Raw genomic sequence first — 19,590 nt, forward strand, 5'->3', positions numbered from 1 at the left:
GCAGGATCCTGTATGTCCAGATTGCTTCTCTCTGCCTTTGTGCATGTTTCTGCCCACCAGCTCCCTGCATCCCAGCTCCCTATATAGCTCAGCCCTGGCTGTGTCCCAGCTTGCTCTGGAGCTGGGCCCGGGCTGTGTAGCAATGTCCTGCAGAGCTGGGCTGTGCACAGGACAGGCGCCGGAGCGAGGGTCCTTGCTCTGCCAGACAGCCAGCACTGAAATCCGGCTGTGCCTGCCCCTGTGGAGATTTATAACACATACAGAACCAGAAGAATTTTTCACAGTAAGAACATTTTAAGCAAAAAGCCTATAAACCTGCTGTTGAGCCCAGCTTGTTTTTATTTTAGGCAGAAAGTAAGAAAGCCAGTCGCACTTCAGTGCTAGACATCATGTTTGAATAGGAGAGAAGCAGCCTGAGATGAAAACAAAGGTAGAGAGCATAAAAAAATGATCAAAGAGGTACATGGGATGGAATATAGATGGATGGGGGAAATACATGTTTTACAAATTAGGATGGATGGGGAATATGTGATAATTTGAGGAAAAGCAAAATGTTCTCTCATTTAAAAAAATATAGTGACAGCATTGGAAACCAATGGCCAAACAGTGCGGTGAATCTGCAGTGAATGCACTTGAATTTGGGCTTGGGAAGAGCAATGCACGTGAAGGAGAGAGGCAGAGTGAGTGAGCTGGCTGGGGGAAAGACAGCTGGATCTATTATCTGTGGTTCTGCTAGTTTTTCTTTACTGGACAGTTGTAAGAAATTTTGCTCTGGGCACATTAATTTTGTTAATAAGTTTGTCTTTTATCAATGTCAGTTCTGTTCTCAAAATTACAGCACTTTTTTTTATTAGATGCTATTGATTTTGTGAACACAAGAAGATTTCAACAATTATTTAACAGAATTTAGGATTTCTCTGACAAAAAGTAATAACTTCTAAGGTCACAGACCATCTCTTATCTGACATGGGGGTCAAATGAGAGAGAAATATGAGTTGGAACTGGCCATGGTAGTAAACCATTCAGGTTCACCAGCTGCTGTAAATAATGAGTATCATCAGAAGATAAAAACAACTACAGGCTGCTGAGTATATCACCATTAACTCTTTGTGTCTTGAATTGTCTTAATTCTCTTAAGTGATTTTTTTGTCTTCACAGTATCTCTGGAAATTTGTCCTTATGGTTAGTCCAATTCCAAACTGTGTATGCCTGGTTAAAAACAAAATACAGATTTTCCCTTCTGATTATCAAACCACTAGCTAACCTGGGATCTGAAGGGCAGAGAGGTTCCCTCTGTCAATGTGTCTTCTTGAGTGAGTGAACATTCGGGAACACTGAAAAAATGTCCCACAACATATGTTATTACAAACATACGAAAAAACAGCTAAGTATTTCCTTATCACCATTTTACAAGAAAAAAATTACATTTCCTTAAGCATAGTGGCTGAGAGATCACTGAGTCTGAATGTTCATTGAACACCAGAAGGCTGATGCACACAAAACACACCACAACTGAGTGCCACAGAGTTTTGGCCCTGGGATTTACAATATTCTCTAAAAGAAAAGAGAGAGGGGTGCATTTTCCTGGCACCATGGAAGAAATTTCTCAACTTAGGAAAGTTGGGGTTCAGGTCTTTGTGAAGAGTTCCTCTTGAAAGAAGGATCCTTGCCAAGGCAGCAGCATGTTTCAAGGATTCCTGAGACAGGTTTAGACTTTCAAAACTGCTCAACTTTTTTTTTAATGTTTTTCTTTTGTTTGTTTTGTTTTGGTTTGTTTGTTTGTTTGTCTCTAATTAATAGAAGTTATGAATGAGTGGAATCATCTGTAATATCTGGTCATATCCTGGGGTACCTTCTGAGTGCTGAACTCCTCTGAACCCCCTGGCAGTTGCAGTGCCTTGATCAAACCAGCAGTATGGTTCATGCTGCATCCAGCTCTGTCATCCAACACAACCAGCACACTCTCTTTTCTGTCTGGGGAATCTACTTAACAGTGATTAAGTATGCTTGTATACTCATAAAGGTCTTTTGTAGCTGCTCCAAATATTCAGTGCTACAGTTCAGGAAAGATGCTAAGCAATAGCTGGCTGATGTAAAGGATGGAAATGACAGCCAGAGCTGCCTTTTCAATGGAAGATTTTGCAGAAGGAGTTTGAGTTATATGCTACCCAAGTTTTAGGCTTTCTCCATATTTTTCTACTTCAGTGCCTTTCCTCAAAATCTGCAAATTTGGTCTTGACTGAACTTTAGAGATTTGGAACCACTCTTTTTAAATTTTCTTTCTGAAAACTTCACCTCTGCCAGCCTCCCTGTTGCTGGTGAGGTAGGAGACGACACCCAGAGTCCTGTGCCTGGCATGCACCAGCAGCCAGTAGCCAAAAAACATCAGATGCCACTCTCAGGGTCAAAAATAAGGACATACTGTTCTGTACTTAAGCTTTGTTACAGATTTATGCAGATTCATACTCATCATGAAAATCACAGTGAGTAAGACCTTCAGAACCAAGAAGGCTTTGCTGCATCTCCACATTTAAAGCATGGTGTGAAAACAGAGATTATTTCTTAGTGGGGCTCCTCTTTATGTTTTGTGTAGATCCAACGTGCTGGCACATAAACTGGCAAACTTTGAAGTTTGTTTGAAGGCTGGTGTGTGAGCACAGATTGCTACGTGGCAATATAGAGCAGCCACCACAAGCCTTCCCAGTTGCCATCAGAAATGTTCTCATTCATTGCACTAAAACATTTATGCAGTTTGTGCCTTGACCAAGCTTTCATTCAGCAGGACATGAGCCTAAATGAAAGCATTTTGCTATATTAGTGGCTCAGTAGTGTCTGGTGTTCCATTTCCCCAAGCCAAGGAGAGTGTTATAAGTGGGTTTTAGGGTTATTTTCTACCCCACTGAGCAGAGATCCGTGCTTGAGGAGCTAACACTCAGAATTCCAGCAATGCAAGGCTGAAGAAGCAGCCCCTCTGCCCCAAATCTATCTAGTGCCATTGCTGTGGCAATACTGCCGATGGTAAAAGTGGCTGCTGCAGGAGAAAGGAATTTGTGTGGATTTGGTGTGTTCCATGGCCCTGTGTAGCACCATGACACCAGGGAAGGGCCACCAGCTGCCAAGGCCATGCCAGCACCCTCCAACAGGCAGAGCTGTGACTGCAGAGGCTGTTGGAGAGTAGCTCTGGGCACTAAAGCTGTGTGGGTGAGTGTTCTCCTGTGGAGTCAGGGGTTTGCCCCTTTTCCAAAGCTCCTCGGAGGGAGCTGGCACATCACAGCTCAGTCCCTCCCCAAGCAGGGTCACAGGTTAGCTCAGGCGCTCGGTGATATCACAGTGAGGGAGAGAAACAGCACAAATTTTACCTGTGCGGTCCAGATAGGCTATTACCACAGCAAAATTATTCCTTTATTACTTTTTTCTCCCAGGCATAGCTCCCTCTATGCTTCTGAGAGGAAATACGCAAATGCACCAATATTTTTTTTAGAAGAAAAGATTTATTTCAGAAGAGAGTTCCTGCAAGCAATGCCTGCTGAGCTTGCAAAGTCATTCAGTGTATGGAATGGATTAAGTTGGTGGCTGCCTTATTTTCATTGCCTTCAAAGTGCATGGGAAAACCAAGATGTAAAGGTAAGGACTGCAATACAAGAATGAGTTCTGTAAAGCGGCTTTGCTACAGCAAACCTTCAAACCCATTTGACAATGTCAGGGATTTGCCATTATTCAGGAAACTGACTTGACAAACAATTCTGGCCTCTTGACAGTTGAGCCTTAGAATAAAAAATGTCACAAATTCAATCTCCTGCAAGATAAGGTGTAGCCAGCTGATTCAGGGTGCAGGCAGAGCAGATCTGCCCCGCTATCGGTGAGCTCTGCTGCAATGGGATATCTAATTTAGGTAAGTGCATTTCCAGCATTAGGGTGCATAGAGTCTGACTGTGAGTGGCTGCCAGTAGGGACACACAGGATCAATTTTGCAGATTCATGCAAAAACCTGCTCTCATTTTAACTAAAATGCTAAGCTTGAGTAATAATATAAAAGTATTATAAGCTATCAGGGAAGAAGGAAAGTCAAAGGAAGCAAAAAAAGCTAGAGTCCCACAGACACATTTCCAAAGATTTACAGAGCTGTTGCTCTGCATTTTTTGGTCAGAATAATGAATAAACATTGAGTAACAGCAAGAAGGACAAAGATAATTTGGATTATTTTAAATCCAGTGCCACTGTCTGACCCAAATGTAGGTGTAGGGAGCCCATAAGGTGTTTCAGCAGAAGCCACCAGGGTCTGAGCCATGGGCATCTCAGCACATCACAGTACTTTCAAGGCTGGAGATGCTCCCATCCACAGCATGCAGGGTTGTGGGAGACTGGAAGTAAATACATGTGTTGCCTTACTTTGCCTTTGTGTACCCAGATGAAATTTAAAACTTCACAAATTTAAAACTTCACAACTATTTAATTTGCTTCCTCTTGTCCTTCAGGAGCAAATCTCTCACCACCCACATTTTTTTTTTGTGACAATGCCTCAGAAAAAGAAAAAAAGCAAGCCAAAAGTATTGGGTTTTCTTTTTTTTTTTTTTTTTGTTTTTGTTTGGTTGGTTTTTTGGTTTTCTTTGTTTTTTGGACAACAGCCTCCAGATTACTTTAGTAATCTTTTTTTTTCTACCCTGCTAATTTGCTTTCTTAAAGGTGAAGGTTTACATGAACTACACCATTCACTGTTGGTCTATCTGATTTGTGAGATGAAGGTTAGATGATCCACCAAAGCTGACATTTTTGTTACACCAGTTGTGACAGGAGTAGCTGTGTTGCAGGGCTGGTGTGGGTGTTTAAATAAAGTCCATTAGACTTGGGCTATAGCCAGGTCTTTCATTGCTGGGATCTTTTCAACTGTAAACAGAATTGCACTCCCTCTGAAATTGTGCTGTCACTCACTGTTGTAAGAGGACACATGAGTATTTGGGGGTTTCATCCATTGATTTTGGACTGTGGGTTAATTCTGTAGATTTGGTGAGATCAATGTGTTTCAAAACAAGTAAAGAGCTGGCTAGCTTCTGCTACACTGACATGGTCTCATAATGCCAATGAAATTGATTGGTAAAAAGCTGTTTCAGGACAAAGAGGTCCCTCATGAGCTATAAGCATTTCTTCCTATCAAGAGATGATGGACATAAAACTGCAGAGTTCTCTGCTGTGGCAGCAGAGAGAAGCATAAAAAAGCTCCTGTGAGGGGAGTGTGTTTATGCATACCTGTCTCAGGGGCTGCTGAGGTGCAGCTCAGGATTTTTGCCTTGTTTGTTACAATTTCCCATGCTGTGGAACAGTTCCTTGTGGGAATTGTTGTCCACCTGCCTTTAGGGGTGTCAAAAATGGAGAGTTTTTACTGACTATTTTTCTCTTGGTTCTACACAATTTGCTGTCATTTTGTTAAGGTTTCCACCACACTCCCTGTGTCGAACCACAACACTGTGCTGGGAGATACCTGCCTCCTGAGTTCAGATGCAGCCTGCAAGTCATGCATCTGCTACTTGGCAAAATTCGGGGGCAGGAATTTGCAGTGCAGGAAATGGAGATTCGAAGAACTCAGGGGCTAAAATCTTCCTCAATCAGTGGCAGGAAATAACTTCCCTTCTTCTGACTGCTCTTTTACAGGCTCCTCATCTCAGCCACCAGCTTCTTTGTAGCAGGATCTAAAATGATTAATCTTTAGTTTAGCTGAAAGTTACATTCTTTTATTCTTCACCGTTCTGCTGCATTTCACACTGTCAAATTTTGGACTGGTCTTGCACTGCTGGTCCTTCCAGCCATACTTACACTGCAAGCAGTGCAGAATTACCATGACTACTCAGTGCCATCTAGGGCAGACTGGCCTCTTCCATGCTTGGCCTTTAGTTTTCTTTGGGTCTCAGGTATAACTATAATTTTCATAATATTTTTTTCCAAGTAGAATTATCTGATATGACGGGAGGACTGTGCTGTAGCTGCAGGTTCAAAGGGTATAGAAATGTCCTTGACACAGGAAGCATTAGACTGGTGTCATTTGCTGCCAAAGGATGTGGCAGAAGCTGAAACTTTCCTTTATGTCATAGACACATGGAAGAGAACTCCATATACCCATGTACTCCATGTACCAGAGGGTTAATTAGTACAGAAAACCTCAGATAAATCAGGAAGTTCTTTGAGATTCATTGAAATATGTTGAGCCTGGGAGAGTATTCAGAGCCTCTTGCTCTCATCCTGAGAATCTGCTCATTGTGCTGCTAAGAATGGGATATCAGGTAATACAGACCTTTGATTTGACCCTGTATGGTCATTTGTATACTTTCATTCATGCATTCTCTAGGAAGAATATCTCTAAAGGTTTCTTCAAGATACACTCCATCTTCGAAGATCTTATAAATCCTGTCCTCCAGCAATTTACTTACTCTTTCTTACTCTGCCACCAAGCCTTATTTTAAAAACTGTGCTTACCTGCTGTTAATTTCTTTGTTGCACTCTCTGGCTTTGTTTTTTCCTCTGCTGCGCCAAAATAGTGACTTGGCATGGTGAGAAGTAAAGAAAGGTCCTTGCAAAGGCCATTGAGTTCTGCTGAAAATATTCACCAGCACTAACTGTTTTCAAGTGTATGTCCTGCTGGATTCCCCCACCTCCTCAGCTATAAAACACCACAGTAATCACAAAGGGACAAATCATATCTGTCATTATTGTAGGCAATGTGCACTAACACCACATTCCTAAGAGTGAATATGTATTCACTGTAAGTGAATGATGTACCTGCTCCAGCTCTCTCAAGGAGCTACTAGATAATCCCCAGTTTACAAGCACAACACAAGGCTGTGTCAGTAGCTAGTCATCAAAACCTCCATTTTACTACTTCTATCCATCATGTCTACAGAACCTGAATAGAATTGGACTGATGCCTTGCTGTGCAACACTAAGAGATGCTTGCAGCTATAGGAGGTAACGGTCTGATATGCTTCCCCTCCGTTGTATTTGCTTTCTGCTTCCACATCCTTTGCAAGCATCAGCTCTTTGCATTGGAGAATGGTAGATGTGCTTCAGGGTGTGGCACAAAAAATACTCCAAAGTTGATACAAACTCAGCTCTGGAGGATTGTTCAGCTGTATCTTATGTGCAGCAACAGAGGACAGTTTTAAAACAGCAAAGTTCTTTCGTAAATCCAGTCAACCACAGCTGATGGAAATCTTTAACTGCATCTCTGAAATAATCCCAAGAGTACAGTAGTAAAATGCTTCCATTGATTGTATGTATTTTAATTTCAAGACTCATGCTTGATCTGATTTGAAATGACTAGATTCAATGACAATTAGATTTGGATGGCTGGAAGATCTGTTAAAGCACTAATAGCTGAACAGAGGCAGGGCTGAGCTCTCCAAAGGCATAAAACAAACAGTGGTACAAAAACATGTGGCCACAGATGGCAAAACCTGGTTTTAGTTGTTCCTCCAGTTGTGGAGCTCTCCACCCCTATATCAAGGTGACCAGTCCCTCCCAGGAGCCAAAGGAGTCTCTGTGCTGAGTAGTTGAGATGCAGATTTTCCTGAGCGATGTGTAGCCAACAGGTCTGTGAAAAGCAGGATGGGGACAGCGATGCGTTGCGTCTGTGGCTTGGTCTCAGGAGTTGAATCTTGCACCCCCTGGCTCTTCCAGCCAGCTCAGAGCTCCACACTTGTTTCCTGTGCCTTGAAGAGAATGAGAGAGCCATCATGGTAAATTTCTAACTGCTGCAGTGCAGAGACCAGTGCCCATCTGAGAACATGCCAACACATGCTTCTTTGGTTCAGGACTGTAGGTTTTTTCAGCAGCTGAAATACCTGTTCTCAGTGTGACTCTTCATTTTGGTGCCCTTTTCTGGAGCTGAGGGCCTCTTCATCTCTCTGCCACTGCAGTGGTCACCGAAGAGTGAGGCGATGGGGGAGCCTGGTCTGCACCCTGCTGGCAATGGTTGGATGCACTGATGGAAACTGAGAGTAGGGCTGGAGTGCTGTAGGCGGTTGGTGGTCTGATGATGGAAGATTCAGTGACCTTAGAGACAGGCAGCAGCTGAGTTTTCTCACTTCAGTATTTCTGTAAACACCTGGATATGTGCCTGTGTGTTTGTGTTTCTCCTCAGGCATGTAGTTTTAACCCTTTCCTTGTGCTTTTGTAGTGAAAGCACAAATATTTAACTTTGTAAAGCAGTGGATACAACACCAAGTGGGTTATACCAACTTTATGGAGTGGAACAGCTCAGGAATAATTCAGTCTTGTGGACTGATAATATTTAGAATTTCCATCCCAGAGGTATGTGGAGGACAGAGACTAAAAGAGGTCCGTAGTTCATTAGGCTCTGCTTATACAAGAGATGGTCTCAGCCCAAAGACTTTGCAATCAAAATACACTGTTCAGCGATCCTCTGCAATTTTATGTGCTGCTAGAAGATAAAACTCCATCAAGTGCATAATAGAATTGCTCAAAGTTCGCAAACCTGTCAGGGCAGACAGATAGCATTGCCTCATCTAATACCAGGTTCCATCTGTGGGTAAATTCTTATTAATAAAAGGCATTATGCAATATTCCTTAACAATTCACAGTAACTTGTATCTGAAGAGAGGAAGATGAAGTAATGAAGAAAGCTCACAGGTGCAGAAGTGTGATAAAGAAGGTGCAGTGAGTCCTCCTGTAAAGCAGCCACCAGACACTCTTTTCCTCTGTGCAGAAAAGTCCTCCCAGCCCATGGTGTACTGTTTGCAGTGAAAGGCTCAGCCAAGTTATCTCTTAGGTTTGTACTATCTGGGCTTCTGCAGCAATGAAATGAGCATAAATATTGTAGATGGAAAACATTTCTGCTATTTCTGACAGCTCTTTTTACTCTTTGATAGAAAAAAAAGAATCTGCCTCTGACTGTGAATCAAGCAAGAGAGAGTAAAATGTGAGGGGCTTTTAGCATACTTTTGTGCTTTAGAGAGACTTCTGCTTGTTCCTGATCACGCAGACTTGAGCATGTATGAGCATCACTTACTTCAGAAGACAAGTGGAGTGTGAATGGTAAACAGCTTTTTTGATGTGCTTCTTGTTTAGCTAATGGGAGTTTCACATATTACTCCAATGGGACCAAACAGACCAACAATGAGTGGTTATTTGAAGATATCTGGTGAATTTCACACTGCAATAAAAAATGTTTAACTCATTTCACTCATAAGTGCTAGTCTATGCTGTGCTTATGTACAGTGAATGTCTTGTGTTTTGGAGGCTCTCCAGTAGCTACATTTGGAAGACAGTGTTTCTGGAGTAACTAAACACAGAAAGAGAGCTACAGGATGTCAAGAACTTGGGTTAGTACTTGTTAGCTATGCAAAAATTACCAAATGGCAAACTCCAAGCTTTAGACAAATTACCATGGGCACCAAATGAACAAAAGAACTGAAATACCTTGCGAACAGCATCTTCAGATACTCTGCCTTGATTAGTATTTACTATGTTAGCAGGTCCTGGTTGGCAGCCTGAGTCTCCAAATCCTGCACTTTGGCATCCATTGCTCTCCTGAGCCACCTGCAGCCTTGCATCCCTCCTCAGAGCAGAGGGCTCCACCAGGCAACAGGGAGCCTTGAAACCAGGTACTGCTTTGCCCAAAGCCTTCTGCAGGGCTCTAAAGTTCTTGTTCCTCTTCCACAAACTGGGTTGCGACACTCCTGGGTTGGTCTGCTTTGGGGATTAGTGCATGAGTTACTCTTAATAGCTCCTTATTGTTTTTGGGAAGATTTTCAAGGTACAGATTGCCTTAGGTGCAGAGACATCTGAGGTAATTCAGAGTGACAGCACTGGATTACTTGCATTGATTTACATGGGTGTAGCCCCATGTGAACAGAGCTGCACTGTTCCTAAGCTGCCCAACTCACATGCCTGGCCTCAATAGCCCTGGCGAGGCAGATTTCTGTGCCTCTGTAATTTATTTTATTTTTTAAATAAACCAGGCTATCTACTATTTGTGATACCAGAGAGCATGAGAGTATGCTATGAGACCTATAGAAGTAGCTACCCAGACACCTATGGCAGTATACTTGCTGCCCTTGACACGGACAACTGTTTCTACAGCAGCTGAAGCAAGTGGAAATGGATGAGAAAACCTCATGCTGTAGATGGAGATTATGGGATAGTGACTGTAAGAAAGTTGCAACAAACAAACCAAGTTTGCCTTCTACAGAGACTCCCTCTGTGGTCCTGTCTGGGGATGTCCCCAAGAGAGGAAAAAACCCTCAGTGGGGTCAGGCTTCAGGCTTCTCTTTCCCAGTCCTTAGAGTCAGAGGGTTTGGGAATTTGAAGTTTGGAGCTGGAGCCCACACGGGAGGGCTTGCATTTTGTGAGAGGCAGCAGGTGTTTGTCCCATGCCCAGGGAAGCAGCAGCATTGCTCTGTCACGGCTGAGCACAGCAAATTTGTTTGTGTCTTGCTGTCATTGCTGTGTTCTGCAGCACATGCAGCTCCCAGCTCCCCCCTTCACTTCCCAAAGTCACAAGCATGGAAAAGAGGTGTGATATTCTGAACAGCAAGTAGCTCTTCCACTTAATCTGATATGTGCTGTAATCTATTCAATTGTGTTACAGTGCTATGCTCCAGCCTCAGATTTTCTTACAGCCTCTACAGCTTTCCCAGTCTCTGATCCTTCCTGAGTGTTTATGTGAAGCCACTTGTGATTTCTCAAACAATGTGTCTCTGCAAAAAAATAAGCTCCAACTAATAAAAAAAAGTTCTACACTCTAAAAATAAAATGAAATTTTAAAAGGGCTATAGAAAACTGAGTCATTGACTGGCTCTGGATGATCTCCATGAAAGAGAGAACAATATTCAATTTGTCTAAAACCCCAAGTTCTTCTCAAAATGCACTATACAAAATTGTTCAGACACATAATGTAAATTAGAAAGCCACAAGCACAGTTCATACTTGAATGAAATTAATTCACACAGGATACAGCAACTATGGCATAACTACAGCACCACTCTTACTTTTTTTTATACTACCAAAGCCTTTATTTCCTTTGAAGATGGGTTATTGTAAGGAATACAGTACTTTTTCCATCTCACGTAGAATTATTCTCCCCAGTCTCTCTATGTTGCACAGTGTATTAGCTGCAAATGATTAAAGCTGGCCTCCTGTCCCTTCGGGCACTTTCAGAGACTCTCAGTGTCTCCAATGGACTGAAGTTACCTAGCAGAAGACTCTGTGTATGGCCATAAAAGCACCCCATTTATCTTCAAAGAGAAAATCAAGAAGCTTTGTCAGATCTCTTGATTATTTTGGTTTCTCAGTAAAAGGGTTTGCTTATATTGAAATAATTTTAAAAAAGAAAATAACCTCAAAGCAAAATACAAATATCTGGTATTATTATCCCTGCAGGATTGCTATCAGCTCCACATGGTCATTCTACCTATGGTGTTCCTACCTGCTGAAATTTCATTAATCTCAAACCACTGATTCAAAGTAAGATCAGGATGTTTACAGTGACCTGGAAGTGTTACAGGGAGCTTGGACAGTACCAGCTTTATTTTTCAGAACTTGCTCTTCCAGGAACAAAACCCCTGTTTTCTAGAAGTTTTATGGGGAAAAAAAAATATGCAAGCACCATAATTTGCTCTTTCTGATGCACCAGAAGAGAAACTAAGAGAACTGCACTTTGGCTACATGCCCAAGTGCTAGTGCAAGGAAAATACTGTTTAAAATGCATTTTTGTGCCATTGCTTCAGCAGAAAGGGGAAGCAGAAAAGGCATTCTTCTCATCACTGCATGTGAGGCTTTTCTGCTTCCCTGGTTTTGCAGCCTCAGGTCTGGCACTGTGGGCTTCTCATTGTGAGAGTGGCAGGAAGGGACATGGAGGATTGCTGTCACCATCCATTTTTGAGTAAGAAGTAACAAAATGTTCCCACTCATTTTGAGAACTCGTGCTTCTATGTGACCATGCAGGAAATAAAAAGATGGTCCAAAATTTGCTTGAAACATATTAATTATATGCCAAGACTGGGAACTTCTCCCATATGTAATGTGAAATCTGAAGAACTGGAAGCAAAATTTGGCTTTGTCTGCCTTATTATTTGATCTGGCTGAATTTTTTTTCTATTCTAACAGTATTTTTGGTTCCATAGAAGGATCATTGTGATTAGCCTCTGAGAGACTTTGTTGACTCTCTGTTCCCTAGTTTGAAAAGAGAGATCTGAAACTGTTAAGGATATCTAGGGTTATTTTAGTCCAGTCCTTAATCCCCTTCACTAATTTATGGACCTTTCAAATATGCTGGTGATACCATTACCACCTAGTGATCCTGCTGGAGAGAAGATGGAGCCTTTCTTGCCTTGAATACGTGCTTTCAAAAGGTATTATTTCAGGGCTCTGGATACTGAGTGTAGGAGCTTCCTGTCTTGTCAATTAGCACAAGGTGCTGACACCCTAGACAGGCATGAGATTTCCCCCTGCACATTCCTGTTTGGTGGCTTGGCTTGGTGACTTCAGATGGGCTCTCTGCCTTGAACACTGGTTGCCCTGGCACCTCATGAAACATCTGAATGTCCCTGTTCCTTCAGGAACAAATCTGGGCACCAAATCAGAGCCTGGAGTCCACGCTGGGGCTGGTGTCATGAATGAATGTTTTAGGTCACTTTAAGAAGGGGCAGGGCGGCAGAGGGGAGGGTGGGGACGCACCAACACAATGGGCTCTTGCACTGAAGATGGTTATCAGATTTTGCTTTGCTCTCACTGTTTTTTGCAAGATCGAGAAATATACATTTCAGAAATAATGAGAAAATGGTGAGAATCAACTGCATATAGAACTAGTAAAATGATTTCAGGCTACAACTCCTCTATCTGGAAAAAGGAAGACAGGACAACCCTCAGAGAAGAGGGAGCTTCTAGACAGATAAAAAGAGCTATAATACATGCTTCTTTATGGAACGTACCTCTCTATATGATCTTCAGCCAGCATGTTGGTGATTACTGTGTGTGACTTTGGGCAGAGATGGTGGCTATTAAGAGCTGCCTTTAATCTACTTCCCTTTCCAAAATCTTGCTGATGTGAGGACGTTTGTCACAGAATCCTCTCTGTGAAGGTAATAAAGAGAGAAATATCCTCTCCAAGGCTATTTTGAACCTAGGCACACTCATGCAATTAAAATACCTACCAACAGGAGCAATGTGATTTAACCCCAGCACACTGGGGGGACTGACAGCAACTAAGTCCCACACCACTGCTCACTCACTCCCCCTGCCCCCTCGGTGGGATGGGCAGGAAAATCAGGGGAAAAAAAGTAAAACTCCTGGGTTGAGAAAAGACAGTTTAATAATTGAAACAAAGTAAAACATTATAATAATGATGATGATAATAATAGTAATAAGACCGAGAGATATAAATCCCAAGAAACATAACAGAGTTGTTCACCACCCACCAGCCAATGACTTGCCTGTCTCCTAGCAGCAGTTGGTCCCTCCCAGCCAATTCCCCAGAGTTTTTACAGTGGCCATGATGTTCCTTGGCATGGAATACCCCTTTGGCCAGTGTCCTTCTGCTGTCCTGGCCATGCTTCCTGCCAGCTTCTTGTGCACTTCCTTAGTGGCAGACCATGGGAAACTGAGCAGTCCTCGAGTTAGAATAGCAACTGCTCAGCAACTTCAGTGTGTTATCAGCAGTCTCATCCTCCTAAATCCAAAACACAGCACTGTACCAGTACCTAGGAAGAAAATTATTCCAGCTGAAAACAGGACAGGGAGACTATATTTTATTTAATATAAAGTATGCACAGCAGAGCTGTCTGGTGCTGTATTTAAGAACTCTTAAAGGCTGAAAAGTTAAAAGTTACAGGAGTCCACATAACTGAGAAAGTGGCCGGGAAAGAATCATGTCTTTGTCTTTCTCCTTCACTTCTGCCTTGCAGAACAGCCAGGCCCGCCACGACCGCCAGGGGGCGCCAAGCCCCACCTTATAAGAAGGAAATTGGAAAAATAGGGAAACTTGGTGAGTGAGAAGTTCGGAAGAAAAGACCATCTTGTGCCAAAGAGTTGTCAAAGCCAAATGTTCTAGACAGGCACTGGAGGCTGTGGTTATTTGACACTGACAGGGCATCCTAAGCAAGCTAGATATGAATTTTGGGTACATGCTAAAATATCACCATCACTTTTCAAAATTTGATCGAGGATAACATTCTCCACACCAAGTACTTTAAGGAAGCAAAAATACATAGAATCCTTTTTAAAGAGAGAAATACAAAGGAAGCTCCACGTCCTTTCCCACCCAGCTTTAGGAGCTGGGCAAGCACAGCCCTGCAGGAGCACCAACAGGCCTTCCTGTGTGTCCTGGCAGAGGAGTGGATGAGGCAAATGGGCTCCAGGAGTTTGATGGGTTAAGTGCCCTGATCTGCTCCTAAACAACTGGCACACCAAAGTACTGAAATGGAAAAAGCTGTCCCCCTGTCCCCCCACCTATAAGCTTGCCAGCAGCTTGATGCTAGTTGGAAGAAGCTGCAATGTGCTAGTTACCTGCTCTGGGTTTATGCAGTAGCCTCAGATATGTATCACATTCATGCTCCTTCAGAACAGCCTATCTGGATTAGCCTTCTAAAATTATGTTGTTAGTATTGTTGTATTATGTTATATATTGTAATGTATTCATCTGGGTCGGTTTATTCACCTGCTTGGTTTTATATATTGAAATAACACATGGATTTCACCCACTGCAAGTTTTTGCCTCTGTAGATATGCTCCTTATAGACCAGAAGGTTCATGTTGAATCTGCCATTGCCATTTTTGTTCCTTTTGTATTACTGACAAGCTGCAGAGGAAATAAGGTGGGTTTGAACTGTGCTCCGAAACTCTTACAACCTAGACAAATAACACAGAAACAGAGTAGCTGAGAGAAAAGGGAGTGAACAGTAGGGTTCAGCATCAGTCAGAGTAACCAAATTCTCAGTCATCTGCTCTCCTTGAAACTGTGACTGGCAACTATCTGGCTCTCTACTTCCTCTTGCACTGCTGACAAAACCTTTAAAATATTAAAAAGATAAAGCAGATTTAGTCTATCCATTTAGTCCATCTGTTTAGTGATTTGAATTTCCTATTCTGTTTGTGAAGATTTTCATATTCAGTGAGCAACTTCCTTTGGTTGGCTTCCCACTGCATGGGAAGTCTCAAACATCCTTGGTTTCTTTAAGGCAGAAATGGCCTGGGTTCCAATCCCTCTCTCTGAGAAAGTGAGAGCTTTGGAAAGTTAGGGACTTCTTGTCTTGGGATGTTGATGAACCTGCAGATAGAATCTCAGGTGCTGCCCTGGCCTCACCACACAGTACTGGGACACTGCTTCTGCCAAGCAGTTTTTATGGTGTAGAGAATGAATCAGTGGATTTCCCCTGTAGCTCCTGGTGTTAACTATGAGAAGATGCAATTTGTCTTGGCAGCCAAAATGCTCCTGTTTCCTTCAGTGAATGAAAACTGCCTGAGGCAGAAACTGAGTCCCTGCATGTATTGCACCAGGCAGACCAAAGCTGACAGAGGTTTGGGGAGCTTTCTAAATACTAAACATGGAGTAATAGAGGTAGAAATAGAAAACAGGAAGAAAAAGATTGGTTTGCCTGAAGTCCTAGTGAAGTCTGTTGCAAGCCTAAGGATTAAATGCTAAATCCCTGTCCTGAATTTGAACTGTTAAGAGTTTTCCATCCCTAATTGAAGCTGTATGTTGCTATTTCTACTGAGCTTGTTGCCATGAGATTTCTATTTTTAATAGACAATGTCTACACTATCTATTTCAGGTGCTCAGTTTAAACTGAATTTCAACTATGTACACTGACTTTTGATTCTTTGCTACTAGGAGGACTGGAGAATGCAGTGGGTCCTGGAGTAACGAGATACCCTTGGTGACACTGTTAGGACAAGGTGTTTCCCAGCTAACTCATTGCAGGGTCTCATGTGCTCCCTTGCCGAAGACACAAAAACAAGTAGTAATCAAATCAGACTGAAAGTAATCTTAGCCATCTGCCCTGTGTCATGGTGGCCAGAAGTTAGAAGATAAGCAAATTTAGAAACCTAGTCTCAATAACATTGCTTGGTTTGGTCTCTATTTGTATTTCCCGGGAACTCTGATGGCCTCACTATAGCAGATAGCTTTCAAATAAATGTTAACAAAGTTATGAGGAACAGATCTGCCTTCTTACTAATGAAAAACAGAACAGTAAAAAGCTAGGGAAAACAAGCCACAACTGGTCCACTGACTTAATGGATTTTGATTATTGCTATTTACTGGAATATTTGGCATTATATCAGCCATGAGCAAAATGCTAATTTTTAACTGAGCCAGTAGTAACATGATCACTGCACAAACTACAAAGGATAGGTGGGATGGTTTTCTTTTACAGGATGGACCTCAAAACAATCACAGTTATATCAAAGAAACCTAGTAATGAGAGACTCTGCATTGCTGAATGCCACAGAAATATCAGGAAATTATCAATTGTTAGAGAGTGCTCCAGACATTCAGAAAAAAATCTTCAGTTCCTATATATTATCTGCATTGTATCAAATGTAGCACTGATCCCTCACCCCTGGGAGAAGGTGGAATTTCTATTCCAAATGCTCCAATCCTTGGCAGGAGTGTCCAGTGCTCAGTGCAATCACAGGATTTTGGGTGCTGACCACCCTGTTTTTCAGACTGTGGCAGAAGCCATGGATTTCTCTCTCTGACATTTTTCATGTGGTGTTGAGAAGGAAGCTGGCAATTTGGCAATGGCTTCTTTTAAATGTCATACATGCTCAGGTGGCCAGGTTGCACAATGGATTTCAGAGAAGCACTAAAGTGTCAAGATAATGCCAAGATTTCATTTGAAGTTAACTAGGAAACGAAAACTGGTGTTAACCTTAAAAGACTCGAGGAAACAGAGCCTGGCACAAGCAGCAGGATAAAACATCTGCCCCAGTAAGGTACCACTGCCAGGAGAATGGCAAAAATAGAGCATGTAGCATCGAGAACTAAGGCCAGCTGCAACTTAATATTGCACAGCATTCTGCTGTAGAAGAAGGTTGTGAGTTGACTACTCTATGTCATTAATCTTGCTCAGCTTATTTCTATTAGTGGCATTGATTTAACCTTGGAGAACAGGGGTACTTTCTGCTCCATAAGCATAGTCTGTAATTTGAATATGAAGAGGATTTGAGAAGCATGTTTAGATTGAACTTGTGTTGCTCATGGAAAGGTTTATATTAAAGATAATGGCATAAGTGGTGTAGAACTGGTCCCTCCTGAGAGACTTGTCTATAAGAAATTTATAAGTTGGCATAATGGAAGCAAGAGCCTTTTCTCTTTGCCACACAGATCAATTGTGTTTACTAATTGGGTAAAAGGTGATAGTCTTGACACACCTGTGTGTTGGACCAGAATGTGTTTACAGAGACCTGGGACTCCTTTGGCAAGAGCTGCAAGGCTGGGTAGTTCTGACATCTGTGGTTTTGATGATCTAGAATTACAATTGTCCCAAAAGATAAAAATCGTGATTAAATATTTGTGATTGGCAATGAGAAATTATGGATGCAGCAAATACAGGAAAGGCATAAATGAAATTAATGTTTAACTACTGATAAAAGGTACACAAAAGTATTGCAAACTAGCCATCAAGAGATGAATGCAGTAGATAATTTGGAAGGTTTTTAAAGTTCATGCACATATTCATGTATTATAAGCCACAAGACCAGTTTGTTGACAAACCTTTGCTTACTTGGTTGTGGAGGAATATACAGACCAGTTCACTGCTAGTTTCAGAGGCTCAGCAGAGCAGGTGACATTGCTGCAGGACCATAGCAGTTGCAAAAAAGTCTCTTTGCAAGCAGGAGACTGAGAAAAAGGAGCAGAAGTCAGATTTCCTATCAATAACCCCGTTTTTCCCAAGAAGTATCTTTGCTTACAATACTTACAGAAAGAGTTTGAGTGTCAGCTTCAGGCAAAGGCTAAACCTGTAGCTGTAATTAATTTGGAGCCTTTTGCCAAATGCTGTCATTACAGCATGATGAGGTTTCGAGTAGGTCCATGCTGGGATGTAGGCATTCCTATTTCCAGTAGGCAGCAAATTCCCAGCAAAAAGAAGAGGGTAAAAAACTCCTGTTGTTGCTCTGGGGCAGGCACAGGGCCTCTCTGCTTATCTTTAGCATCGTTAAGCTCCTGATTCAGTAGAACAGAAGACAACCCTTAAACAGCTTTCACTATTTTCTTTGCTCTTTGGCAATGCACCCTGTTTTTACTGCAACCAGCTGCACTGCCTGACATTAATTTTGCTGGCTATCTGTTGACAATTGCTGACAATCCCTTTCTGACTGGTAACTGCTGCCTTACTGCCAGACTGCTTTTTGGATACAGATTTAAAATGTGAGCCCCAGGGAGACTGGTGTAGGAGGAAAGAGAGAATATCATTGAGAAGCAGAACAGACTGTTACCCATGTTTTCCCACAGCTAAGAAGTATGGAGGGGTTTAAAATTCCTGGTTGATAATGAAAACTCTGTGAAGGTTTCTAAACTTTGTATTATATCCTCATATAAGAATATAATTCACATCCTGGGTAAATAATAAACATTTGTTTCCAGCAGTCTGCAAGCTATGCAAGATCAATCTTGCATGCCAGGGAAAAGTCTACACCAAGAGTTTTTAGGATTTCTCTTTAAAACCTATTTAATACTAAGGATTAAATACCTTTTTTTAGGATGCATATAATATGTGGTAACTGCTTAAAGAATAAAAGGTCTCTGTGACCACATAGGAAAACTTAAACACATTCAGTTCAGGAGAATTATTTTGGGGTGTTTGTGTAAGTCAGTTTAGAAGGAGACAAATAGAACACACTGTGTTTGTAAGTCCAGTGGGAGAACAGTAAACAAGTCTCTAAATTACGTTACACAGGCTGAGTCCCTCTGATCTCTTTGTGGATGTGCTGGTGTTTGCATTACAAGGAGCAAGGGATAATCTAAAGAACATTATTTTCCCAGAGACAGGGTGAGAAATGGATACACAAATATATTCTAACAAATATTTATTTTGCACAGAGGATAATTAAGCAAACTCAGAAACACATAAAACCATTTTACAACAGAGTATTGGTGAAAGAAGTTTTGAGAGTTTGCAGAGCAGAGCTCGTTCAGGAGGAGCATTGGGCTGAGAGTGAAATGACTATTCAAAACTTAAAAGATCAGAAGCCTGCAAGGTGCACAGGTAGGGAAAGGCATGACTGAGAAACCTGAACACTGGTGGAGAGGGCCCTATCTCAGCTCAGGAAAGGAGTTTGCAAGAGCAGAACCACTTCCCTGAACCCATGCCTCATCTGAGGCCAAGAGCAAAGAAGTGGCATAGAAAAAGTCTCACCAACATGCCCTGGGATTTGTTTATTTTTTTTGCTGTTTGGGTTGATGAAATTTGCTGTATAAAACAGGAGCACTTCATTTGATTTTCATCCTGTGCCCTGACAAGGTTGATTGTATTTAAACCACTCCAACTGATGTTTCTCTATTTTTTAAAAATTTAATTCCTAAAGACTGTCGTCTCTTCCCAAACTATCTACTCCACTGGTCCAGTGTCCTCTTGGAAGAAA

Source organism: Lichenostomus cassidix, chromosome 3, assembly GCF_008360975.1.
Source record: "Lichenostomus cassidix isolate B80296 chromosome 3, HeHo_3.0, whole genome shotgun sequence".
Classification (NCBI taxonomy): Eukaryota; Metazoa; Chordata; class Aves; order Passeriformes; family Meliphagidae; genus Lichenostomus; species Lichenostomus cassidix.